General features: G+C 37.4%; 1 gene segment (V, D, J or C); it reads right to left on the bottom strand.

Moving 5' to 3' along the window:
* Positions 1-6,617, bottom strand: part of LOC311611518 (T cell receptor delta constant-like) — a 312,126-nt gene extending 305,509 nt beyond the window's left edge. The window contains exons 1-2 of the C gene segment in view: positions 6,489-6,617; positions 5,964-6,268 (exon numbers count right to left, since the gene is read on the bottom strand).
* Between the last annotated feature and the right edge of the window lie 20,459 nt (positions 6,618-27,076).

Here is a 27,076-nt window from a genome sequence, read left to right as displayed (position 1 = left end):
GCACATTCAGAAAGCCCACTTTCTGTAAAGCTTGTTACTAATGAAAACATGAATGATTCACTGATAAATTCACCCACATGTTAAAGCCAGAACAAAAAGGGCATACCTCCAAGAAAGGGACAATACCTGCGAGCTATAGCCACCCACTTTCCCTGAAATAGAGACCAAACCAATTGACCACTAGGCATGCTGCATAAATTAAATCTGATCTTAAATGATTTGCAGAGTAAAAATATGGACAATTCTAAATAAATAACATTAAACATAGCCCAGATTAATATTTTATGTTAGTGTTTGTATTGCAAGGACTCTAAAAATAATTTTATCTTTTGCCTATTCATTCAACAAATATTTATCTATTATGCATCCTGTGAACTAAGTATTTTTTAAACAGAGACAGTGCAGTAATGAAGAAGATAGAAAAGGCAGTGGGAGAGGAAAAATTAAGTAAATGAATTTAAAAAATAAGGTATTTTTAAATAATGATAAGCACTATAAAGACAGTTCAATATTATGTTGAAATAGTTACTCTTGAGATAAGAAAAGGTATCTGCTCTATATATCTGCTCCACTTAAACACTTACTTTGTGTTACCAGACAAGTTATTTAATTTTCTTAAATTCAATTTTCATTTCTGTAAGCAGCCACTGTCTTCCTGTTGGGCACTGGGCTAAGCATTGGCATTTATCATCTCATTTATTTTTCATAATAACTCTGGGTGGTAGATACTACCAATACCCACTTTGTAGGGATGAAGAACCTGAAGCATAAAATTTATTAAGTAAGTTACCCAAGGTCACTCAACTAATGAGTGGTAGATCAAGAAATCCAACCCAAGTCCCTGGTCTCAAACACTTTGCTACACTGCCTCCATAAAGGAGGATGAAATCAACCTTGAAAAATTCCTATAAAAATTAAATGAGAACATGCAAATCACTCAGTACAATAACTTCCTACCTTAGGCACTCAATCAGATGCATGCAATGTATAAAATACTGAGGCGATGAAATACATAATCTGAAATGAGGTTGAAGTGGAGTCTGTCCACAAGATAAAACTCGACATTTTTATGAGGTATATTTTGTAGTTTATGTAGCATATTTCATTTATTTTTCTAAGTATCCATGGTCTATCATGTTTCTTACTGTTAATGGGAAAACAGTGCATTTGAATGTTATATTGAAAGAGTGGGGCAAATTTTCTAAGAAGCAGTGTCCCCTAAAGTGGTTTATTTTCTCCCATCACTGGCTCTTTCTCCCACTTCTCAGGATATTTCTATACTACAATATAGGACAGAGCAATAGACACAATTACATTTAACATCAAAACAACAACAAATAAACAAACAAAAAAACCTCTCAGTTAATGCAAAATGCAAAGCTTCATTTCCAAGACATTCTATTACTCTACAACCTAAAACATGCCATCTACTATATGTGTCATTTTGAAGTCAATCACTCACATCTGGGAGGGCAAGAGATTAAAACCCAAACAGCCCTCCTGAATCCTCTCTTGCATGATTACAGCATTGGGAATGTTATTATTTTTTTCCAGTTTTTTTTTATTTCAAGGAAAAATGATTTTAAATGTAATAATGTTATATGCAATAAAGATAAATACCTCAAGAATAAAAAGATTTTAAGTATAATAATATTACCCAAACTGTACTAACACAGTATGGTATCACAAAAGTTGTAGGAAATATTAAGAATCTTTAATTAAGAGGATTACTTCTATTATATTCTAGTATATTTTCCCCCTCTGGCTCTATTTTTGTTCATCAGTTTGTGTTGTTCATTATATTCGACAAATGAGTGAGATCATGTGATATTTATCTTTGTCCAACTGGCATATTTTCCTTAGCATAATGCTCTCCAGGTCCATCCATGCTGTTGCAAATGGTAATAGTTCCTTCTTTTTTACTGCAGCGTAGTATTCCATTGTGTAGATGTACCACAGTTCTTTAATCTACTCATCTGGTGATAGGCATTTAGGCTGTTTCCAAATCTTAGCTATTGTAAATTGTGCTGCTATGACCATAAGGGTGCATATATCCTTTCTGATTCGTGTTTCTGATTTCTTGGGTCAAATGAGAGTTTCATTTTTAATTTATTGAGGAAACTCCATACTTTTGTGAATCCATGTGCACTTGAGAAGAATGTATATTCTGATGCGTTGGGGTGAAATGTTTTATAAATGTCTATTAGATCCATCTGATCCAGTGTGTCCTTTAGAGTCTCTGTTTCCTTGTTAAATTTTTGTCTGGAAGATCTGTCCAGGGAAGTCAGAGGGGTGTTAAAGTCCCCTACTATGGCTGTACTAGTATTGTTGTCATTCTCTCCATTAAAGTCCTCTAGAAGTTTATATATATATATATATATATATATATATATATATATATATATATGCATCTATACTGGGTGCATAAATGTTTCCCAGGGTTATATCCTTTTGTTGGACCAATCCCTTTAGTATTATGTAGTAACCTTTGTTGTTTCTTATTATGGCCTTCATTTTAAAGTCTATTTTGTTGGATATGAGTATTGCTACTCCAGCTTTTTTTTTTTTTTTCTTTTCCATTTGCATGGAAATTTTTTTTTTCCATTCCTTCACTTTCATCCTGTGTGTGCCTTTTGTTTTGAGGTGGATCTCTTGTAGACAACATAGAGTTGGGTCATGTTTTTGTATCCCTTCAGCTATCCTACACCTTTGGATTAAAGCATTTAATCCATTTACACTTAGGATTATTATTAAGAGGTATTTATTTATAGCCATTTTAATTCTGTATGGCTAGGATTCTCTCTCTGTTTTTTCTTCTCAGCAATCCTTTACAGCAATCTCTTTAGCATTTCATGTAATGCTGGCTTTGTGGTGATGAACTCCTTTAGCCTTTTTTTTTTTTTTTTTTTCGTCTAGGAAGCTTTTTTATTAGACTATTTTGAATGATAGCCTTGCTGGATATAGTAATCTTAGTCTCAGATACTTGCTTTCCATTACCTTGAGTACTTTAAGCCATTCCCTTCGGGCCTGTAGAGTTTCTGGTATGAAATCAGGTGTCAGCTTTATGGGAACTCCTTTGTAGATAACAGTTTTCTTTTCTCTTGCTGCCTTTAAGATTCTCTCTTTGTCTTTAATTTTTGACATTTTAATTATGATGTGTCTGGGCATGGGTCTGTTTAGGTTCTTCTTTTTGGGGTTCTCTATGCTTCCTAAACTTGTGTGACTTTTTCCTTTATCAGGTTAGGGAAGTTTTCTATCATTATTTCTTCAAACACCTTCTCTATTCCTTTTTCCCTTTCTGCCTCTTCTGTCACACCTACTATTCTAATATTGTTACATTTTACATTGTCCCACAGCTCCCTTAAGCTGTCCTCCTGTTTTTTAATTGTTTTTTTCTTTCTTTCTTTTTGGTTCTCTAATGGAGTGATATTTTCAACTCTATTTTCAAATTCACTGATTTGATCCTCAGCTTCCCCTAATTTGCCGTGTATTCATTCTAATATGTTCTTTATTTGTGTTATGTCATTCTTTATCTTAGACTGTTCTTTTTTCATAGTTACTATATCTTTTTTCATACTGTTGAGCATTTTTAACATCCTTACTCTGTACTCTGTTTCAGATAAATTTCTTATCTCTACTTTATCTCTTCTTCTGGAGAATTCTCTAAGTTCTTTCAATTAGGGGTTGTTTCTTTGTTTCCTCATTTTGATTGTCTGGGTTTGTGACTATGTATTAAGTAGATCCTTTACACCTCTCAATCTCGAGTGCAGGACAGTGTTAAAGGCTGTTTCTGTTTCTTAATGGGAAGGTTATTGAATTTGGTTTAGCAATGGTAGCTCCTGATGTGATTGGGCTTTGGCATTGTTAACCAATGAACACTGGAGGGCAGCAGGGAAGCCAGGGTAAGCATCACAAAGTATCCTAGCAGGACACCAGGTGGCAGTGCTTCAGGAAAGAACTTCTTTCATGATACTTGGAGTATGCTAGTGTTCTCAAGGAAGGAACATAGAGATTTATTGATAGATAAGGCTTCACAAAGTGGGGACATTTGGGTAAAAATGTAAAGGAACTTCAAAATTACACCATGCATATGTGTGAGCAGGTATCGTTACAGGCAGAGAGGACAAAGGCAAGAGGCAAAGTTTGATATGGCAACATGCTTGGAGTACTTCAGGATTAGTACCTATTGCTTCTGATGAGAAGTTGGGCATCATTCTTAATGATGTTTCATAGCACATGTTTCAATTTTATCTTGGTAATAGCAAGAATTTTCCCCAACTAAACAGACATTCTGAATATGGATTTGTCTTTAATGTCTGCAATGCTTCTACCAAAACCATAATGGTGGACTTGCAGAATTTCCTCTTCAACTTATGACATTCCACATAGCATTTCCCCTGAATAAGGAGCTTGTTTTTATAGAAAATCAAGTACTGCAGTAAATGGAGATGCTTGCTATGAGCAAAGATATTTTAGAGTGGGTAATGGAAGAGGTTTTTAAAAATATTGTACCAGCTACAATCCTGAAATCCTTTGCAGAAACAATGTCTAGAATAGGGGTGTCGAACTCAATCAGAGAAGGGGCCAAAATCTAAAATCCAGCCTAAATCGCGGGCCGAATGGTTTACTGAACAGTCATAAACTGACAATGTCATAAACTGACAGCGGAGTGCAGTGATGACAGCGCAGTGCGGGCCACATTGCAAGGCCTGGTGGGCTGGATTTGGCCCGCGGGCCTTGTGTTTGACACATGTGGTCTAGAATAATTATAAAAATAATTTCTTATTTGATATAAACATATTTATGTATTTATTAACCATTTTTAATTCCCTCTTCTGTTTGTAGCATAAGGTATGCTAATAAAATTAATCTTATAGAGTATCTCTTTATATTTCAGTAATTAAGTTAAAGGATATCTATGGGAGAGTAGAAAGAAGGAAGTATACCACCCAAAGATGGAGAAATTAACTTTGTGTCTTCTTTTCAGGTTAGTTTGGTTTTTATGTGGCACTGTGGTTGCTTTGTAACCATCTGAAAATATATTTATTTTATTGCTCTGGGTTAGGATTGATCATGCAAGAGACTTGTGCAAGATTTAGAAGGTAGTAGTAATGCAGCAGCCATATTTATTTTTTTATGTTCTGCATGTTGGTGCAGGGCTCCAGGCACTCACACATGTTGCTTCTGATCTGATAGCTCATCTTATTGCTGACTCATAACTCCACTTCCTGCCAGATCTACTTCTTCAGCTTCTGTTTGTCTTGATCCAAGTATGTAAGTAGCTTGCTGGCAAATGACACCCACTTTTCCTGAAGGTCACTCACCACTATGAGATTGAAAGAGGCAAGAGACAGACAAGTTTTAGTTTGTCTTTATGGCTTCCAATAGTACTCGTGAGTTCTAGTATATTTTTACAGACCACAGTTGGTCCATACTTTTGTCCATGTTCAACTTTCCTTCACAAATGCTACTCTAGCTGACTTATAGTAAATCCAGGTTCACTGCCAGATGCAAGCACATAGCTTTGTGCAGACTCCTCCACCAGTTCCAGAAATTGCATGAATTCTAATTCTTATAATTAGTTTCTTAAGCTACACCACTGTGGTGGTTCTGCTTCTCTGATTGCACCCTAACTGACTCAACCCCTAAAAGAAAAGATCTAAGGAAATGCTTTTCATGATGATTCCAGATAACAAGATGCAGATTTGTATGTGAGTATCTTTTTATGACTGACAATGTATTAGAAGAAAGCTACATTTGGACACCTGTTGCCAAATGACACAGAAAGAGGTTTTACCTAGAATTAAGTCTTCTGATTCAGACCACAGATTAAGCAGCCATAGCCACTGCCATTTTTGTGTCTGGGATCGGCAGGTGTACATTTCAGCGTGGCTTCTTTAGTGGGGGGGCTCTCTGAATGAGGTCTGGGGTTTTTGTTCAGCTTTTACCACTACTTTAAACACCGTGAGTTCCCACAAAGCACAGAAATATGTTGCTGAATCTTCAAGCCGTAAGTCTGAAATGATGAGGCTGATGGACTTAGTGGCTTTCTGGAAGTTTATAGAATAGCGGCCATTCCTTGCATTCTGGCCAGAAGAAGCCTGGTTAATAAGGAAAATGAGCTTTCCACGTGTCAGCTGCTTATACCATAATATATAGTAGAAGCTCTCACTTGTTTCATACCGACAGTTCAAGGTGGTGACTAGTGCCCCCTCTTGCTTCTCTGTGACTAGCTGGTCTTGAATAACTTTCTGAGCCATGCTGGATCCTGTGTGGGGGTGGAAATCAGAAAACAGAGCTGATGTAGTGAATAAAATACTGTAAGAGTTAGAATAATTCAGGACTCAACAACAGACCAAGTTGAAACCATAATCTGCCTGCTTTTCTCCCCTCCCCTTTTCCTCCTTGAGTTCCATGTGAAATACCACAGGCCTGTGTGCTATCCTTTTATCCTGCATATTCTCACCCTTGTTTGGAACCATCCCTACCAGAGAAGATGAAGGCCAAGAATCCCCACAGCAGGCTGGAGAACAGCATGTGGCACATATTCCTCCACACAAATGTGTCTTGTGCTGCCCAAGCTGAGAGTTTGGTGGCTCTGCGTGCCTGCACATGTATATACATAGTTCCTGGGTTCTGATGCTGCTCCCCCAAACAGGAAATAGGGTTTCTTAAGTTCATTGACCACATGATCTATGCACAGTTGAGAAAAGAGTCTGGCTCTCTCCAAACCTTTATTTTGTCTATTTGTCTTTCACTGGTAATTAAGTTAGTCAGTACCTGAAAGGGGGCATGGAGAAAGCAATCAATATTAAAGGTCAGAGCTGAGCAGAACTGAAAATTGAACTAGTTGACATACATTGATCATTTTCAGAAGAAAAATTTGGGAGACCCATTTAAAATGCATTTTACTATGTGCTGTGAACCATCTTTATAATCTACTTACTTGTCACTAAGTTAGCCTGTACTTATATTCTTTCATCCAGAATCCAAACAATTAAAAAAAAAAAAAAAACCCTCACAGATCTTTGGATTTATTGATGAAAGGCAATCCTATCCAAAATTCTTCTAGAACTCTGAAAAGGATCAGGAACTTCAGTCCTGTTGTCTCCATAAGAAGAAATGTATTTACTATAGTTCATCTGTCCTAGAATTTTCCTGATGTCACATTTTCTATCTCATTGATCCAAAGTTTTCAGTCTCACATGTTAACTTCCATGGCTGGGTATTTTATTTGTAAAATAAAGTCAAGATAAGCATGCCAGATCTCTCTGTGACACAATGCTACAATCCACTCTATTGGATGTGATAGCTATAGGCTGCAAGCACTTAGTACATATCAACATAACAGAAGATAGTGGCTGAAGTTTTGTGAGCTGATATGTGATAATGTGGACTGCAGCTGTCAAATCTTCCATTTGGCATCATTATTTTAATGAATGAATTAATCTAAAAGTACAAAAGGCAAATAGACAACTAGAAAAGAAAGTGGTGACAAGGTTTCTGAAACAGTGTCAGTTCATTGAGTGTAAGTTCAAAATAACTTATCAAAAAATAGTAGAGGGAAGAAAGTTTATAATTAGTTGCGATGTCTACTGCTCAATCCCATTTCATCTCTCCTCGTGGACAGGTACCCAATGCCCTGGTTTGCAATTATTTGTAACTAGTAGAGGAGACCATGAATAGCTACAGCAGTCTGGGGAGTAGCAGGAGATAGGATATCCCTCTTATTGAAATGGCTCTGCTCTGTGTTCGTGGCATTACAGGTGCATATAGCAGCTGCCTTTGAAATGTAGAATCTGACTGGGTCAAGTTTGAATGGGTTGTGACACCCAGTTTGGGAGTTTTAGGCTGTCTTAAGCATTGTTTTACCTTTATCTATGATTTAATGATATGATTAAATCTGGCAAAGGACAAGCATAAAGCTTAATATTGAAGGAAGTATTGGAAGGATATTTATTACTTAAAATGCCAAAGTTTAGTAAGTTAATATTTGATAAGATCAAGGTGCTTATCTAAAACAAATTTATTGCTAAGCATGAATGTAATTGCAAATATTCATTCATCTTTTGATTGCACTGTTGCCTTAAACCTGATGTCTAAGGTGAAATGTGCTCACTGATCCTTGGCTTCCCTGCAAGAGACAAACAAGACATTTCTTTTCCTTCCTTCTTACCCACCAAACCAGGAAAACTTGTAACTTTGCAACAACAAACATCTCTCAGACAAATAATATCAAAATAGGTTTCTGACTTCTGTAATCTCTCCAGCACATATTGAAATAGCAAAGTGTAACAGCAGTGAAGTAATAGTTATTTGTAATGTAACTCTATGTTTTGTTTATTAGAAGTTCTAGAAAGAAAATCCATGGATCTTCTAAATTCAAATATTTGGCCATGACATTGCCATGAGTGCATGTGTATTGTATGGTGCAGTTCTACAATCCTATCTAATAAAAGGATAATATGCATATTAACCATTACTCGTCACAAAGATGGCGGCACCCATAGCCACAAGATGGCAGCGCCCAGTCCTCTCAGCCCAGCCAGAGTTCTCTAGTCCCAGGGTGCAAGGGAGTTCGGGTCAGCCACTGAGAGCAGGCAGAGTGAGTGGTCTAGAAGAATGCTTGCCTCGTTGCTGTGGCAATGAGGCAAGCATTCCACACCTAGCTGCTGTCGAATCTCTGGTCAGACTGGGGGACAGATGGGCCTCTGGGCCACGGAGAGCCTCTGGCCAATGAGTGCAGAGTGGCCAGGCCCTGCAGAGAGCTACTGGTGCACAGATTCATGTACAGGGTTAGTAGTGACTGTTCACCAGTTATGACCACAGTGGGCAGACTCAGCAACCAGTAGAGGAGGAAGCCTGATTCCTTGTGGAATTGGCTGTGGGTTAGGTTGTGTTGGGCACAATTTGCTTCACCCACAACCTGGACCCATTGGGGGATGTCAGAGACTCCCGACATCCTGGCCTGCACCCTCTTACAATCCGAGACCCCTTGGGAAATGTTGAAGAGTTGGTTTCAGTCCAATCCCTGCAATCCAGGCCAAGGGCCTGGTGCATGAATCTGTGCACCGGGCTTCTAGTTCTTTTTATAGTTTCAAAATCTGTCCCCAAATACTGTTATGTCAGCAAAGATATGCAAAACTACTAATGGTATAAATGTTTTTCCAAAATAACAATATTTTTCTCTCTAGACATTGAAGAAATAAAGATTCTTCTCCACTTTAAAATTCATCTAGTAGAGTTCATGTCAAATTATCAAATAAAAAGTGTTATTTTTCTTTGTTCACCTCTTAAAGAAACCCAAATGAGAACAATTGAGTTATTCTATGGTAAACTACCCTCAGGTTCTCCTTGATTCCTTTATAGTAATTTTCTATACCTTATGAAGCCACAGAATCACTAGTAAGGTTCCCAGATCTTTTCTATTCTTTCTAAACTCTGACATCCTAGATAGTGACTCTCCTTTGATGCTGATCATACATTCCAACCTAGACATTATATTTTCATCTCGTACATTTTAATCCAATGAAGCTACTTCAATCAGATATACCTAGTTTTTCAAATTTCTTATCCAATTTTTCAAACTACTAGAAAAAAAGAAAAGCAAAGCAAACTCTGAGAGCCAGAGGAGTTCTCAAAAATTATATGTATATTATTTTTTAACCATAGTCACCATGCTGTAAATTATATTCCCAGGACTTAATTATTTTATAATTAGAAGTTTATACTTTTTTACCACCTTTACCAATTTACCCAGCTACCCAAGCCTCACCTCTGGAAACTACCAATCTGTTCTCTATACATATGGGGGTGTGTGTTCTTTTTTAGATGTCATATTTGAGGTCATATAGTAATTATATTTATAGGTCTGACTTATTTCACTTAGCATAATGCCCTCAAGGCCCAATTCATGTTGTCAAAATGGCAAATTTTCCAATTTTTATAGATGATTAATATCCCATTGCATTTATATACTACATTTTCTTTATCCATTCACCCATAGATACTTAGGTTATTTCCACATCTTGGCTATTATAAATAATGCTATATTAAATATGAGGTGCAGATACCTTTTTAAGAAAACTTTCATGTACCTGTTGACCATTTATATGTCTTTTTTAGAAGAATGTCTATTCAGATTCTCTGTTCATTTTTTAAATCATATTTTTTTCTATTGAGTTCTTTATATATTTTGAATATTAACTCCTTATCAGATATATGATTTTTAAAGATTTCCTCTTTTTTTTGTTAGCTGGCAAACAAATACATCCTACTATATATCTTATTTTTAATTTTGTAGTGGAGTACACATGCAAGTTAAAAATTCCTTTTTTATTACTAATTCTGTAGGAATTTTTACTTCTAATTATCAAATTACCTTAATGACTATATACTCAGTTTTTATATTTCTTCTTTAATTAGTTTGGTACTACATATTTTTAATTAAATTACTCTTTTTTTCTAAAGGTTTTAAAATTTATTGGAGGCTGTAAGGAATAATTTGTTTCCTTGCCTTTTCCAGCTTCTACAGGCTGTCTTAATTTTCTTATCACATGGCTCTTTCTCCCTCTGGATCTGTTATCGCATCATCTTTTCTCCTCTGACTCTGCTATTTTCTTCTTATGAGCACCCTTCTGATTACATTGTGCCTGGATAATCCAGAATATTCTCCCCAAAGTTCCTTAAATAATTACATCTGCAAAGTTCCTTTTGCTCTACAAAGTAATATATTCACACATTCCAGAGATTATGGCATGGACATCTTTGAGGGTCATTATTTAGCCTAATACATTAAGCATTTTCTAATATTTTTGTTATAAATATTATCAAATATTGGCCTATTTTTCAACTCATCAAAATAGTTAGCATTAAATATTTTCATTTATTGCTTTGTTTTTGTTCCTGCTTGGTTCATTTTTGTACTTTTTAAAATTAAAGTATAATTATTCTTTGTAATAAATGAGTCAAAAGTATAGTTAGAAGAGTTTGAAACTGTAGACTTAAAGGCCATACCCCTATCAAGCTATAGATTATTTCCTTCACTACATCAAGATCCGTTGTACCCCCAAACTTCCCAGCTCTCAGGTAACCATTGCTGTGTATTATTTGACTGAGGATTAGTTTGCCTATTTTAGAATTTCATGTAAATGGAATCAAAAGGATGTTTTGTATCTGGAATCTTGCTAGGCATTATGCTGTTGAGGTTTATCTATATTGTTATGAGTAGAGGTGGTTCTGTCCATTTTACACCTGACTGGTATTCCACTGTATATTATAGCACAATTTATTTAATCTGGCATTTGTGGACATTTTCTCTAGTTAATTGCTATTATGAATAAAGCTGCTCTGACCACCTTACACAAGTCTTTTTGAGGACATATGTTTTCATTTCCCTTGGGCAAATGCTTGGAAGAAGAACCGCTGGGTTGTGGTAGATGTATATTTAATTTTATGAGAAACTGTTTACATTCCAAACAACAATGTTTCTGAATCTGGCTATCTTACATGCTTTTTATTTTGAATAATTTTTTACTTGCACAAAAGTTGTAAAAACATTGTGAACTTAAGTTTTTCATTTCTCTAGCATAAGAATGAGGAGTGTGATTGCTAAGTTGTAAGGTAAGTGAAATTTTAACTGTATGTGAAACTGCTGAACTGTTTTCCATAGTGATTCTACCACTCACCCACCAGCAATGTACCAGTGATTCAATTTCTCTTCATCCTTGTTAGAACTTAGTATAATCAATGTTTTATTTTTATTTTTATTTTTATTTTAACTCTTCTGGTAGATGTGGAGTGCTATCCATTGTGGCTTTAATTTACATTTCCCTAATGGTTGATGATGTTGGACATCTGTTCATTTGCTTATTTATATGCTTATTTCCCTGTCTCATACCTTCTTTGGTGAAAGTGTCTGTGAATCTTTAGTCCATTTTTAAATTGCATTGTTTGTTTGTTTTTTCTGTTGAGTTTAGGCAGTCTTTATATTCTGATATATATCCCACTACTTTGATGGAAATGCATTTTGGAATTTGTGCTTTGTCTTTTTTATTCTTCTACCAGTATCTTTTACAGGAGAAACTTTTTAATTTTGATGAACTCTAAGTTATTCTTTATGAATTAGACTTTTGGTGTCATGTCAAAAGTCTCTTGGCCTAACTTTAGGTCATGAATACTTTCTCTTATAATTTTTTTCTAAAAGATTTATAGTTTTACATTTTACACTGGGATGAATGATTCATTTTGAGACTCTCCTCAAATTTTTTGTATAAGTTGTAAAGTTTAGAGCAAGATTCAATTATTTGCCTATAAATAACAAATTGTTATACATCATTTGTTAATTAGACTATCTTTCCTCTATGAATTGACTTTGCGTCTTTGTAAAAAAAAAACACAGTTTTCCTCATTTGTGTAGCTCTACTATACTCTTACTCAGTGGCATAAAATTGTTAATGATATACTTTTATTTTAGCTTAATTGTTAGAGAGTCTGTAGTATGTTTTTCTTCATTCCTTATATTTATAATTAACTAGAGTTCCAGTGCACAAAATTCATGCATGGGAGGGGGTCCCCTCAGCCCAGTCTGGACCCTCTCCAATCTGGGACCCGTTGGTGGATGTTTGACTGCCAGTCAGACATCCCTTTCACAATCTGGGACTGCTGGCCCCTAACTGCTCATCTGCCTGCCTGCCTGATTGCTCCTAACTGCCCCCCTCTGACAGTTTGGTGGCCCCCACTGTCCCCCTGCCAACCTGATCACCCCCAACTGCCCTCCCCACCCGCCAGCCTAGTCACCCCTCACTGCTCCCCTCTGCTGGCTTGGTCACCCCTAACTGCCCCCCTCCCCCTCCGCCAGCCTGGTTGCCTCTCACTGACCCCCTTCCGGCCTGTATATTTAATTTTATGGGTTGTGGTAGATGTTTTTGCTCTCTTTTTTCCTTGGTAAGTCTACCTAAGTATATATCAATTTCATAATAATTTTCAGAAAATTAACTTTCTAATATGTTATCTGTATTGTTGTTTTGTATTTCACCAATTTGAGTTTTTTATTGTTTCCTTCTTTTAGCTTACATTGGCTTTAATTTGTTCTTTTTGTCTTCTTTTGTTGAAAGCTTTGATCATTTTTTTTTCAACCTTTCTTCTTTAGTAATATAGGTATTTAAAGTTATAAATTTCCTTCTATATACTATGTTGGCTGTTTCATATATATATATATGTACTTTCGTTACATTTTTCAAAAATGTCTTCAAGCCTTGGCTGATGTGGCTCACTCAATTGGTTGAAGCATTGTTCCATACACTGGAAGGTCACAGGTTTGATTCCCAGTAAGGGCTGGTATGGGAAGCAACTAATCTCTCATATCTCTCTCACTCTTTCTCTAATAGCAATAAAAATAAGTTCCATGATGTTAAAAAAGAATATATACATATATATTTTATAGTAATACTCATGTAATTGCTTCTCTGACCTACAGTTTATTTTAAAGTTTAGTGCTTAAATTCCAAATATTTGGGAGGTTTTTTTTTTTATATCTTTCTGCAATTAATTTTCCAAATCTATTTTCTAAATCAATTCCATTTTGGTCAAAGAATAAATTCCATATAATTTTGGTCCTTTAAAATAGATTAAGACTTTTAGATGGCCAAAAAGAGTTTTTTTTTTTATGTGTGTGTGAATATCTCATCTACATGACAGGGTTTGTCTGGAGTCTCGCTGCAGGTTTCAGTACAGGCTGCAGGTGACTGGAGAGCACTGTGCACTTGCAGCACAGAAGTAGGTGGCTGAGTCTCCAGGCTCAGAGGCCATGATGTGCAATGAGAAGTGTTTGGTATTTTTGTTGAACAAAACTGTGAATCTTCCATCTTCTTCTATACTTCTAACGGAACGTATGGCTATTAATAATTCAGGGCCTTTACCAGGGTATTGCCGGTACCATGGGAAGTAGTCAAATGCACTGTTCTCATAAGTACAGTTCATAATTGAAATCTCTCCTTCCTGGAGTAACAAAGATTGAGGGCTCTGTTTCACCTGCTGCTGGTCACGTTTTTCCTTCTTTTGGCCATTCACCCCTGCTTAAAAGGAACAAAAAGTCATTAAGTTCCCCAAATTATATTTTCTTCTTAAAGTTTCTATCTGCGTAAGTTTGTCCATACCCCAATTTTCTCATTTGCCCCCATTAATGATATGCCCAGAGTTTCTCCTCCACAACTCACAGCCTAGTTGAAGCCATAGAATTAAAAATGATGCTCTCATGATCTTATCCATTTCCTGGAACCAAAGGTTAGTGACAGCTCTAGTGATCTATGGTCTTCTCAGCCAGCTGGAACTATGAGCTTAAAAATTCACACCTGCTTTTATTCTTTCTACTGGCCCCACCCTTTCACGTGTACTTTCACATAAAGTTATTTCTGTCAAAGAAAGAACTTCCTTTTTTTTGCCCTAACTTAGAGTTGCTGAAAATACTTTTATTAGGAATGAAAATTCCCCTACACACATATAGATAAGGATCAGTTTAGAATTTATCTCTCTCTCATTCCTCCTCTTCCTTTTCTCACACCTCCTAGAACGTTAAAATTGTGTGCTAGGACAATTTTGATATGTCAATGGATATTATATTATTTGACAGTGGGAAAAAGAGGAATTCTCACAAAGCCACAAGATTAGCATATATAGAAGCATTTTTTTTAAATAATAAATATAAATTGAAATCTATTGGGGACACACAAGTAGCATAATATCTCATTACAAGCTAAGGCCATAGATCAAAACATAGAGAATATATTGTCCCTTTGCCTTCAGGGAACTTAGAATTTTATTACAATCTTTCAGTGAGGGAAATAAATTGACAAGTACCAGAAAGATGTATTTTAGAGGAGCTGTGGTCTCTCAATAGATAAGAGAGGATAGAAAAATTCTGTAGACATCAGAAAATATGAGGCCATGATCATCCAGTAATGCAGCATTTTTGGCAGCTTTCATTGTGGGTTTGAACAAACACTGAACATTTTCTTTAGACTTTATCCTCATGGATGAGATATAAATATATGAAAAATCAATTTGGCTTTTCATGTTAACACAGCAGGATATACAAACATAAGTTGAAGATAAATTCCAAAACTGCCTTAAAAGTAGGATTGATCTGTATTCTCAATAACAGATGTTAAAATAAATAAGAAGCACATTTTTGAAGTCCAGAGAGAATTTTATTATTTGTATTTTATATCATCTCAAATTCAATCATCACAGTCTAACAGGAGACAATGATAGGAGTATCTATTCCTCAATCTACAATCCAGTTTATTTAACCCCAAATTTTTCAGGGAATTTTTAAAATTATTTGTTGAATTTTTTATGTGATTTTTTTTCTTTTTCATTTATTCAGTCAATAATGTATACATTTAATATATATTTACTTAGTGCCAAATAAGTGCCTATAAATGTGCAATACTTGGGTCTCGTTCATGAAAGAGACACAGCCTCAATCTTCAATCAATCTAGGCCCAATATTCAAGAACAGTCAGATAAAATCTATCAAATAAAATTATTCATCTCTACAATGTGACAAAAAAAAGTGTAAAAAAACTGTGCTTATGGGCCCAGTTAGAGAAGGATTCTGTTGAAGGATATGCTTGAACTGAGACTTACACCATCCCATCAATAGATTTCCCAGTAAAAAGAATGGGATAAGAGAATTCTGTACACGGAATAGGGTGGCTAGATATTGGGGTTACTCATGGGTAAAAACATTAGAAATTTATATTAGAGAAGCTAATGTGGCCCTGACCTTGAAGGGCAATCTGTATTACTCAAAGAATTGTTGATCTCCAAAGTTATTTTTTTCAAACTGGTTAAATTAGAAGAGACACATATTATTTAGGTGAATGGATAAATACATACATACATACATACATACATATATACATGATTAATAGATATCAATTGAAACAAAGGAATAGTTAATAATGCTGATTTTTTAAAAGAATACTTTCTACCTACTTGATGGATATGTATATGTGCAAACATTTATCTTCTCCAAAGCAGCATTGCCCCTTTGTGGCCATTTAGAGAAGTTACACCGAATCATTTTCTACAGCTTCTTAAAAGTGTGCTCAGCAACCATTGTGTCAATCACAGCATTGAAACAAATGGCTTAGTCTTCTTGAACCAAAGATTTCTTCAGATAGAAGGAGATTTTGTTGTGGTCCACTATGAAACCTTTGGTACTCTTTACTGAGGTGTATCTCAAGCAGATCTGGAGGCATGGGCTGGGATCTGGGCCATACCAATAGAAAACAAGGGTCCTGAAATAGTCTTAGTAGCATCTAACCTGCCCTAGAATCCCTTCAGAAGCAAAAATTGGCCATTAGGGTGAGTCATTGCATAAGGCTTTCCTTCCTCCTATACTATAAACATCCGATGCTGGTGAGCCCTTCAGAATGAACATGTTCTTAAATAAATTGTAAATTAAATTCTACTTGATATAGTAATCATTTTCTTTTCACCAGCATAATGGGTTTATAGTGATCTCATGCATTTCCACGATAACTAATGATATAGAACAGAGGTTGGCAAACTTTTTCCATAAAGGGCCAAATAGTAAATATTTTTGGCTTTACAGGCCATTCAGTCTGTTGCAACTATTGAAGTCTGCCATTGTACCAAGAAAAAAAGTCATTGATAATCCTATATAATAAAAGGCTAATATGCAAATTGTCCCCATGGGTGGGAGTTCAACCAACCAGAGGTTAGATGTGCATTGACCACCAGGGGGGACAGCGCAGAACATGATGGGTATTTACAACACAGTGCTGGCAGCCTGTGGCAGTGGAGGTGCTGCTGGACCCGATGGGCCCCAACAAGAGCAGGACTGTGGCTGGATGGTAGAGCAGGTGAGTGGATGGCACCAGGCCAAGGGGAGTGTGGACCCCAATTGCTCTGCTGGTTGCCCCTGATCACCAGCAAGGCCTAGGGATCCTACCCATGCACAAATTTCATGCACCAGGCCTCTAGTACATTAATAAAGTGAGCATTGCTGTGTTACAATTAAACTTATATATAAAAGTAAAAGCTGTCTGGATTTGGTTCTTGGGCCATATTTTGTTGGACCCTGATGTATAGCATCTTTTCATGTGTTTATTAGTCATTCATATATCTTTTATGAAGAGTCTGTTAAAATATTTTGCCCATTTTTAAACTGAGTAATTTATCCTTTATTAAGATTCTTTTTAAATGGCATGTTCTTCATACAATACATAATCTCCTTGCTATGTGGACAAAAGTAATCCCATAACTTCTTTGAAAAATCTGCCTTTAGAATCAGTTACTTGGCAGATATACAGAACAGTAAACATCATGATTCTGAGCTGTAATGAAAAACTCAGTTTCCCATCATCCATAAATGTTTATGATTTTACAAGTTCTGATATCATGTCAGCTACTTCTGCTGATGTTGGGTTTCAAACAGAGACAGACATCCTTGATGTTAGGTTTGTTGCAAATGTAAAAGAAAAACAGTAAAAAATGTTGCTAAAGTTCAAACATCCCATAGGAAATATGCACTGACAGCTGTCAAAGGATGAGACAAACTGTAATAGGATTTATGCTCTAGAGCTTCCCACAGTATCAGGCTGTCAGGAACATCACCTGAAATCAGACCCTTTTTTAGCCTTTTCCCATTCCTGATTCAGGTGGATAAATCCTCATCTCAAGGCCTGCCACTGGGCAATGGGTCCTAAAATGGTGGGTATTTAAGTAATTTGTTCATTATTTTCATTGGTAAAAAATAACAGTACTTTTCATAATTATGATGTGTTCAATATACATGTTAGACATTATAAAACCCAACACTAATAAAGTTTCTGTTAAAGAGTTAAAAGCTTTGAAGAGATTAGCCTTAATCTTCATTTATTTTAAATAAAACATCTAAGCACAACTAGTGTTTGATTTAAGAAAAAACAAGGTATTCCTATTTGTTATCATTAATATTCTAAAAAATACAGTATGGTTTTATGATGGTGAGACATGATATTTAATTAATTACCTTTGTGGCAGGGTTGGGCTAAGGACAAGATGACAACTTAATTTCTCAATGAAGAAAGTCAATGCATTTCAAAGGAAAGCTGACCTCTTGGTTATCTTCTCTCTAGGTCTATTCTGTGTGCTAATAACTGAAACAGGAGGCTTCAGAATAGCAGTACCCATGAATACTCTTTCCATCAAAACAATCATAACTATAAACAAATGGGAGTACATCTAAATAGAAAGCTTCTGCCCAGCAAAAGAAACCATCAACAAAACAACAAGAAAGCCCACTCCATCGGAGAACAGATTTGCCAATGTTATATCAGATAAGCGCCTAATCTCCAAAATTTATAGGGAATTCATACTTCTTAACAAAAAGAAGGTAAAAAATCCAATAAGAAAATGGGTAAAGGACCTAAATAGATATTTTTTGAAAGTGGACATACAGAAGGCAAGAGATATATGAAAACATGCTCAAAGTCACTAATCATCTGAGAGATGCAAATAAAAATGACAATGAGATACCATCTTACACCTGTCAGAATGACTATCATCAACAAATCAACAAATGACAAGTGCTGGCAAGGATGCAGAGAAAAAGATACTCTTGTACACTGCTGGTCGGAATGTAGACTGGTGTAGCCACTGTGGAAACAGAATGGAGTTTCCTCAAAAAACCAAAAATGGAACTCCCATTTGACCCAGTAATCCCACTTCTAGGACTATATCCCAAGAAAACAGAAACACCAATCAGAAAGGATATATGCACCCCCATGTTCATTGCAGCACAATTTACATTGTCTTGTAGAAACTCTATTGCAAGCAATAGGGGCTGAGAGAGTTAGAGCTGCTTTTTACCTCTCGTCCCCACTCATAGATCATGATAAATTGAGAACATTGCCTCTATTGATTGCCCTTACTCCTACTCAACATACAATGATGGTTCCATTCTGGGAAAGGCAAGGCAAAACCAGAGGTTATTGTTCCCACACAGCAGTGTTCTTAAAGCTGACAAGCCACTGTGAGACAAGCAGGCCTCTGGCCTTCTCACAGCTCTAGACCTGATGAAGACAAGACTAAACTTTCTCCTCACAGCAGGATGATAAAGATGAGACATTGGAGCTAAACCAGGGACAGCCCTTTGTGTTTACTTCAACTTCATTAAACTCCCATATGTGGGTCCCTGGAATGCTTTTCTTGCGACTCTGTGAAAGGGCCTTAATTCCAACTGCAACAGTTTGGTGACAACCTTCTGTGTTCTCTGGTTTGTAGAAGCATCACTTCAATCTATGCCTTCATCTTCATGTGGCGCTCTCCCTGTGTATCTGTCTCTGTGTCCAAATTTTTCTTTTTGTAAAGCTACCAGTGATATTGGATTAGGGCCCATCCTAATGACCTAATCTCAAATTAACTAGTTACATTTGTGATCTATTTCTAGATAAGGTCACATTCTCAGATACTGGGGGTTAGGACTTTAGCATATAAATTGGGGTTGGGGAGCACAAGTCTACCCATATCAGTGTCATAGGAAACTATACATAATTTGTTATCTAAAATGTCCAGTTTTCAATAAAAATTATGAGACATGAAAAGAAACAGGAAAGTGTGACCCTTCCACAGGGAAAAAAAAAATGCGCAATAGAAACTGTTATAGAAAGGACTCAGATATTGGACTTATCAGATAAAGATTTTAAAGTGCTTTAAATATGGCTTTTAAAACTAAAGAAAAGTATGCTTAAAGAATGTATGCTGACTTCATCTCATTAAAAAGAGAATATCTACAAAGAGGCAGAAATTATTTTTCAAAAAGGAAAAAAATATATAGAAATTCTGGAGTTGGGAAATGTAATAACCAAAATGAAATATTCACTCAAGGTTCTCAATAGCAAATTTGAGTTTCCAGAATTAGATATCAGTAAATTTGAATGTAGATCTACAGAGATTGTACCATCTAAAAAAATCAAGGAAAAAAGAATGAAGAAAAATCAACATAGATTTAGAGAAATATGGAACATTATTAAGAATACCACAAATGCATAATGATAGTACCAGAAGGAGAGGAAAGTAGCAGAAAAAAATATTTCAAGAAATAATGTCTGAGAACTATCCCAATTTAACAGAAAACAATCTATTCATGTAGGGTAAATTTAAAGAGATCCACACTCTGATAAATACTAAAAATGTTGAAAGATAAAAAATCTTGAAAGCAAAAAGAGAAAAATCTTTACATACAAGGTAACTCTAATAAAACTAAAAACTGAATTCTCAATGACAACCAAAAAAGTGATATATTCAAAGTAAAAAGAGAAAGAAAAAAAATACCATCAATAAAAAAATTCTATACTTGAAAAAAATATTTGAAAAAAAACTAAGAAAATAAAAGACCTGTATTTGCAGGTAAATACAAACTGAGAGAATTCATTGATCTCATATCTGCCTTACAGAAATAATAAAGGAAGTTCTTCTGGCTGAAAACAAATGACCCCAGACTACACACCATTATAGGTAATTATTTAGGTACTTAAAAAATACAGTGCAGCCTGATGGGCGTGGCTTAGTGGTTGAGTGTTGACCTATAAACCAGGGGGATGCTGCTCAGCCACAAGCTGGGCTCATGGCTGGTGAGTGCAGCGGTGGTGGTGGGAGCTTCTCCTGCCTCCACAGTAGCACTAAGGATGTCCAACTGCCAGCTTAGGCCCACTCCCCAGACTGCTAGAGGGTACAGGCAAGGCTAAGGGACCCCTCTCCCCCAAAAATGCACCAATTTTATACTCAGGGCCTCTAGTATACTATATCTGGGAGACATACTTTCAATTCAAAGATAAAATTAGGTTAAAATTAAAAGGATGGGCCTTAGTCAGCTTGGCTCAGTGGATAGAGTGTCAGCCTGTGGACTGAAGGGTCAAAGGTTCAATTCTGGCTAAGGGCACATTTCTGGGTTGCAGGCTTGATCCCCACTAGGGAGCATGCAGGAGGAAGCTAATCAATGATTCTCTCTCATCATTGATGTTTCTGTCTCCTTCTTTCTTCCTCTCTGAAATCAATAAAGAAATATATTTTTTAAAAATAAGGATGGGAAAAGGTATGCAAACAGCAAATGAAAGAGAGTTGGAGTTACAATACTGTTATTAGACAAGATAAACTCTAAACCAAAAAATGTTTACTAGAGATAAAGAAGAATCTACATATATAAAAAGCCAGTTACCGCGACGACTGGAACGACCGACAACTGGTCTCAATGACACCCACTGGCCAGGGGGTAGGGCCTGCCAGCCAACCTCCTGTGGCCCCTCCCTCGCCCCATCCAGCCTGCCCCTAATCAGACTTTTCCAATCAAAGGCAGGGCTGGACAGCCAAATGCCCACCCCTATGCTTCCCCCCAGCCAGCCCCACCTCTGATCATCCTGCCTCACCATGATAGGCCTGCTGCCCCTCCCCTGAGCCAGCCCCATCCCCAATGGGGCCCTACCACCCTGATGGGCCTGAAGCTCCTCCCCCTGGCTGGTCTCACCCTCAATGGGCCCCCCACTCCAATAGGGGGTGGGGCTGGCTGGCTAACCTCCTACAGCCCCTCCCCCTGCCTGCCTCTGCCACTATCCCAGATCAGCCCCTCACCTCAATCTGAGGCAGGGCCAGATGGCCAACCACCCATGGCACCTCCCCCAGGCCAATGGCCCCAAATCGGCCCCTCAACACCAATCGGAGGCAGGGCCTACCAGTCAATTGCCCACTCTCCCCAGCTGGTCTGGCCCTGATATGCCCCAATAAAGGTGGGCTGGCCAGCCAACCTCACTCCATCACCTCCTTCTGACAGGCCCAGTCCTGATAGGCCCCTGGCTGGACCCAACTTGCTGGAAGTCAATTCTAGCATGTCAGCAGGGCTGAATCATCTGGAGATGCCTGAGGGCATTTCCCCAAATCTGAAAGGGATGCATAGATGATTGCTTGCTGCCAGTCAGCTAAGGGCATTTCAATCTACATGTTATTGCCTTCTACTGGCCAAACACCTGAACAGCCATTAGGAATTCTTCCCAATCTGACAATGGATTTTGTGTACTAAACCCTTGTCTTTGATGTGTATATCTATTTTGTCTTAGGAAAATTTGTGTTAATAAAAAGCAAGGGGTCCTGAGACAAGGGAGAACTAAGTTCCTTTAGCTAAGTTTTCTCTGGCCCCTCATAATGCCTTCCAAAATTATGTTTTGTCTCTGGACTCTTGAGTAATTTACACACAGTACTTCTCCAGATTCCTGAACCTTTATAGATGCTGGATCAAGAACCCCCAGCACCCACCTGTACACAAATTCATACTCTGGGCCTCTAGTATTTTATGATAAAAGTGCCAATGATTCAGGAAGATATTATCTATACTAATAAAACCCTAGGTGGACCTTATGCCCTTGTGTGATGCTCTCACATCATCACAAAAATAGCTGCCACAAGATGGCCACCACAAGATGGCCACAGGGGAAGGCAGTTGGGGGACAATCAGGCTGGCAGGAAAGCACAGCTGGGGGTGACCAGGCCAGCAGGAGAGGGCAGTAGGGGGCAATTGGGCCAGCAGGGGAGCAATTAGGTATCAATCTGGCCAGCAGGGGAGCAATTAAGGGGCAATCAGGCTGGCAGGCAGAAGTGGTTAGTGGCAATCAGGCAGGAAGGCAGGCAAGCAGTTAAGACCTAGCAGTCTTTGATTGTGAGAGGGATAGCTGATGCATCCCAGAGTGGAGAGGGTGCAGGCCGGGCTGAGTGACACCCCTCCCATGCACGAATTTTGTGCACTGGGCCTCTAGTAAACATATAAGTACTTAACAAGAGGCACCAAAATAGTTGAAGCAAAACTGGACAGAATGGAAGGAACAAATAGGTTTTCAACAATAATAGTTTGAGATTTAAATATCTCACTTTCAATAACAGAAAAACTAGCCATAATAACTAAGAAAGTTGAACAAAACTATAAACCAAGTAGACCTAACAGACATCCACCCTGAAGAACAGAGTGCACATGCTTTTTCTTCATGGAGGAAACACTCTCCAGTATTGACCATATCCCAGGACAAGCAAGCCTCAAGAACATAACTGCGACTTAGATGAATGAAATAAATATACATCCTAAAGTTTTCCCCCATAGATTTATCAATGTCTGATCACTTAGCAAAAATTATGTCACTTGCTTTGCTGCACTAGTAGAATGAGATATAAGTATTTGCAATTGTCTTGGGACACATTGTGGTGACGCTGACCTGAAACATTTTTAAGACACCCCCTGAGCTGGATCATTTTGTAACAACGTCTTTATTGGAGTAATTTTTCTTTTCTTCTTATTCCTTTTGCTTTTTACTCTTTTGGAAGTCAAGCATACTGTGGCTTAAATATTTATATTCATTCTGTCCCCTTATCAGCTTCTCTACTGGTTCCAAGTTAGAGGTTTATAGTGCATAAAAAGATGTAGCTTAAGAAGGGAAGATAAGGACCCAAATCCCAAACTTGAAGAGCAAAAAGTATCTGTGGTTGAAACCCTACCAGGGCGGGATTGGAATATTGAGCTGTGCAAATGCTGTGTGGTGATCTGTGCGGTGAGTGTGGCTGGGGGAGGAGCCGAGCCAGGCTGAGAGTTTGTGTTCAGGCTGCAGGTGCCTGCGAAGCACTGTGGCTCCACAGCACAGAAGTAAATGGCTGAGTCTGTGGTCTGGGCAGAGGAAACAAGCAGTGAACTGCGGCGCTCTGTAGGGACTGTCGTAGCTTTTAAGTTTCCATTCCATTTTGACCCCGCAGGAATGTAAAACAGGTTGATGAGGTGGCCTCCAGGATTTTGGCGAAACCACTGCACGTTGTTCACAGAGGTGGAAAAATTGCACCACAGCGTGGAACTGGCTCCTTCCCGGAGAATCAAGTCTGGGGGATTCTGCTCCACCTGCACCCCTCCCACACCTGAAGAGAAACAAAGACACAGTCACAGGTGATGGTCACTGCAACACCCGCAAAACCTGGAAAAGATCCCCATTCGCCAGGAGAAGGATAGAAAGTCTGCAAGACTGATGAGCAACCTCTCCTCCCTCCCGCGACAATACTCCTTTCGGACTCCCATCTGGGTCATCCCCAACTCACAGTAAACATGGGTGCACAAAAGCCCCAGCACAGTGCCCAACAGCCTCTTCGTGACGCTTTGCCTTGTTGCTCGGGACATTTTCACCCTAAGAAAGATTTCACTGTATTCTGGGAGGATGAGTGGCATGACTTGGTTCTCAGAACTGTTCCTGCTCCTGCAGCCAATCAGACTCCCTCCACAAACCCTGCTCAGTCAGTGGCAGGAGGAGCCGCCCTCCAGTCTCGCCCCCTCTGAGAATGGGCTGGAGAGTGGTGGAGTGAGAGGGAAAAAGAGAGGCCACTGTTCTATTACTTGAGGGACATTTTCCGGTAATTCTTTACATAATGAAGAGTGCGAGCGGGAAAGGGAGAGGCCTCCTCCCGTATCTAGGCTAATAAAGCCTGGTAAGGTTCATAAAAAGAACATCCACATTTTAAATCAAAGTAACAGGTTCATGTCCTGACAAAAGGATCTTTACTAACCTACAAATTAATTTTATGACAGTCATTGCAGCCATACAAAGTAATAAGAATATAAATTTATATATTGTCTACTTAATGAATTCCTATAACTGGAATATGTGACATATGGATGGGACTCTCCTGGAATAATCAAGACTTGTGGCAAATATTGTTATAAAAAATGAACCAAGTGAGACTGTAAATGGTGAGGAGGAAAATAGAATATATTCAGACATTATCATTGCTGCTGCTTGCTTTGTTTTCTAATTCTTTTCTGTAAAAACTTCCTGTGTTTCATGCTTGCAGTTCAGTTAATCTTTTTTTCTTTCTCATTCCTCAGTCTTCCTCTTTTCCTCCCACTTTCCCTTCTCATTACATTTCTACTTTCACATTCTCCTTTTCACCCTTGCCTGCTCTCTCTTTCCTGTTTTTTTTTTTCTAGTGACAGGAAAGAGATAGAAAGAATATTAAAGAAAAGATGGCATTCAATTTTTTAGAAATAATTTGGAAATGGTAATATTTAAAAATCATAGGCAATAGAAAATTTTAAAATCCAATATCTATACTTTGAAATTCTCCACCTTCCCTTTTGCTTTATGACTTTCTGTTTGATATAGGATTTTTTTCTAGGAAATACAGATATAGATAATGACATAAAGATAACAATAACAATGTAAATATATACATATATATGTATATATATAAATATATAAATATATATATATATATGAATTATTGCTATCAACTTCTAGTAGTTGAATCAAGGAATAGGTAAAGCTATTAATTGAAAGGAATACTCAGCAAAAAAGCATGCTTCTTATATGCTGATAAAAAATTTGTGTTTTTCTCATACAATTATTTTTCTCTCTTTACTATCACTAATCCCCATTGCACACCCAGAAAATTTCTCAAATCTTTCAACAAGCATTCACAACTAGCTAGGTTCCTCAGTCTGGTTTAAGAAAAGCCTACAGTGCCCCCTAGTGGGCTAAAACCTTGAGAAAGGAGCACTTGCCACTCAGCAAACAGAGATGGCTCAGCCCCTCCTTCCTCTCTAGGGTTGTGCTTGTGGATTGACTGGAAGCTCCAGTGTCCACAAGGACAGAGAACACCATAAACAGGACCAGGAGTTCCCACAGTGCCTTTACGTGAAAATAAATGATTTTGTATAATGTAATCTTCTGTTTTATTGTATGAAAACAATTCATTTAATTCTTTCCTCTAAACTTATTAAAAAAAAAATTAGCCCTCCAATGTGATTGAATTCAGTTTAGCCAATATTTTAAGTTCTAGACATGGGAAAATACAAAAATAAATTAGACATTCTATCTTTCTTCAGAGAACTTGTAATACAGTTGGGGAGACAGATATATCTATAAATGTAATAAAGGCCTAAAGAAAACCTCAATAAAAACATGTGATAAATACAACATGAACACAAGACGGTAGCAATTACTTCAAGCCTATATTACAGGAGACGACAGTTCAATGGAAGATGTGATACTGTAAGTCTTCTAATGGAAGTGACAAGAAAAGATAATAACAAAAGCAAAGATGAGTGATCTTTGAAAGGTGGCCCTTTATTTTAAAACAAGGAACAGAGAACATGAGCAAGTATATTGACAGGGCCACTAAAAACAAACACACACGAACAAACAAAATAAATGTATAAAGAACCCTGAGTGCCTCTGCCACTTGAATCTGGGCACAGTGTATATAACCTTAAATAACTAATACCACGCAGACTCAAGGAAAATGCTCATTCACTACCTTAGCATATGTCCTTGAAACTGTATCTGAATATCCAAACATTTTGTGGGTTGTGCTGCTACTGACATACAAGACAGATTCTGATTTGGAATTTGGGGGGATTTGAAGGATGAGTACAAAAATTAACTAGGCCTTTCTTTCCTCTCAGATGTCATGGGTGCAATAGGTTCTTACAAATAAAATATTGTTTCCCAGAAATGCTGAGCACCCATTTCCTGGCCTCTGTTATGTACTCATGTGTGGTTGTGAAAGGTGCTCCGGAATCAGCGAAGTATTCACAGTAGTTGCTCATGCTCATGGAACAGTTCTCAGTAATGAACAATATTACTTTCATTTCTTTTTCAAATTTACTTTTACTGAATTTGTTGGGGTGACACTGGTTAATAAAGTTATATAGGCTTCAGATAGACAACACTAAAATACATCATCTGTAGGCTGTATTGTGTGTTTACCACCAAAAGTCAAGTCTTTCATCATCATTCATCCTCCCTTTAGCTTTCCTCTGGCAATCACCATACTGTTGTCTGTGTCCAGGAGCCTTTTTTTTTTTTTTTTTTTTTTTTTTTAACAGTTTTATTTTATTGTTGAGTCTTACAGATGTCTCCTGTTCCCCCACCCCAGGCCTTCACCTGTTTATTGTCTTTGTCCATGGGATATGCTTATATGCTTATAAATTCTTTGGTTAATCTCTTCCCACCCTTTTCCCCTCTGAGATCTGTCAGTTTCAAGCTTTCAT

This window comes from Pipistrellus hanaki (genome assembly GCF_964339955.1).
Source record: "Pipistrellus hanaki genome assembly, chromosome: 1".
NCBI classification, from domain to species: domain Eukaryota; kingdom Metazoa; phylum Chordata; class Mammalia; order Chiroptera; family Vespertilionidae; genus Pipistrellus; species Pipistrellus hanaki.
This window is presented reverse-complemented; position numbering and strand designations above follow the sequence as displayed.